The sequence below is a fragment of the Dendrobium catenatum genome, unplaced genomic scaffold, assembly GCF_001605985.2.
Source record: "Dendrobium catenatum unplaced genomic scaffold, ASM160598v2 fragScaff_scaffold_1061, whole genome shotgun sequence".
NCBI classification, from domain to species: Eukaryota; Viridiplantae; Streptophyta; class Magnoliopsida; order Asparagales; family Orchidaceae; genus Dendrobium; species Dendrobium catenatum.
This window is the reverse complement of record NW_021319523.1, coordinates 1,415,612-1,417,527: the sequence shown is the minus strand read 5'-3', so window position 1 is coordinate 1,417,527 and position 1,916 is coordinate 1,415,612.

Below are 1,916 nucleotides of genomic sequence, written 5' to 3'. Positions count from 1 at the left end.
TCGAGATTCGTGCCCGATCAAGATAATTTTATGATGACATATCAAATCTATAGATGCAAATTTCTAATATGAATTTATTATAATCTATAAATATAAATTTATATTTAGAAGCAATGGTTTATGTTTAATTCAAAAGTTTTATGTGAATTACATTTATATGAAATTTGATGTGAATTTACATTATATCAATTGAAAGTTGTGAGAGTGGGGCCAATACAAGAATAGCCATTAGAAAAATAAAAACTTATTTTTTTTTAAATAATTTTTTGTTCAAATTATAAGTCAAGACTTTACTGACCAAATGCTCATAAATTTTGGATCCACATTTGCTCATAGACAACACCAAATCCTACTAACAAGTTCGACTATATAAAGATAGAGAATATGAGTGATTATGAAAAAAAGTTAAATATCAAGTAATCTTTATGAATAGTGAATGAATCATGGAGTTTAAAACATGTCTCTTAAATAGAGAGATATATGAAATGCTACACCTAAAATTAAATAGAGAAAATAATGCCAAAATGAACATGTGTGGCCATGTATCTTTGATCTGAGCAAAGGATGAAAATATTTGATATAGACACACTATGGGCTTTATATGTGTGCACCTCCTATAGCTTGGGCAGGGGTACCCATGAAAGACGAATGGCCTTCACTGGGGAGAACTATTAAAAGAGTTGAGCCATCATAATGTGAGTGCTTTGAGTGAAGGTTTACTGAAGCAAGTTCTTTCATTGAACTCGCTCGGAACATGTGTCCCATTAATTGAACACATCAAAGATAATTTATTTTAACAAGGTTCATTAGGGAGAATATCTTCCTATCCTTTCCCTTGCTTTGGTGAAAGCTCCTTAGGGAGTTCCTCATTTCAAAAAAGTATGCCTCTTAACTGAGCTTCTAAGAGGTGAACTTGCTTGGTACCTATGAGTTATCTTTAATGGAATGTATGGACATATATTTAGTTCCTTAATTCACTTGCTCCTTTGGAGAGCAAATCATAAAAAAGGATAAATGGACTAAGAAGAAATAAGTTAATATCTCAATCAAATGACATAGAGAAAGTAAATGGAGTTTTGCGGCCTTGCTTTTACTATTGTCTCATGAAGAGAGTTTTTTTTTTCCAAGATTATCGTAATGTTATTGATTTGATCAATGTACTACCTTTGGGTATAAATAAAGATGACGGGTATTGATAAGGCAACACTTTCTCCATTTCTTTTTCTTAACCTTAGTTTTGTGTGTTTCACAAAAAATGGTTGGGTTGAGTCCCATGAAATATGCTAACATTTATAGTTAGAAACTCCAAAAAGCCCTCCTTCGCAAGTGTAAATCCACAAAGGTAGAGACATAGAAGTGTCACACTCTAGGATATATATTAGAAAAATTACATTTGTCTTTTATTTTAACCATTTAACTAGAGCTTACCAATGAACATCTAAAAAATATGATTACATTTTTTCTTATCCCGAGCCTCATATCATAGGATCTTTACCATTTTTTGAAAATATGTAAAATTACATAATGAGTACATAGCCTAGTAAGTAACTAAATTCTTACAACTAAAATCAATACAAGATAAAAGAGAATAATATTTTATAAAACATATAAAAAATTATGCATCTATTTCTAAACTTATTATCAATATCAATTTATCCTTCTATTGTTCATCACATCTCAATCCATTACATTATCAATCACAGTATAAGTAACAGTCAACAATACTAATGCCAGTAATAATATTATTATCATGATTAATAACTTTAAATAGTGTTAATGATAGAAGACATATTAGTGTCAGTCACAATATCATACAATATTTGTAGCAGTATCGATATCACTATTAAAATATTCAATGAATGTATCTTAAGAATTTCTTACTGTTGCACTTATGACTCCTAATCAATTGCCACTTA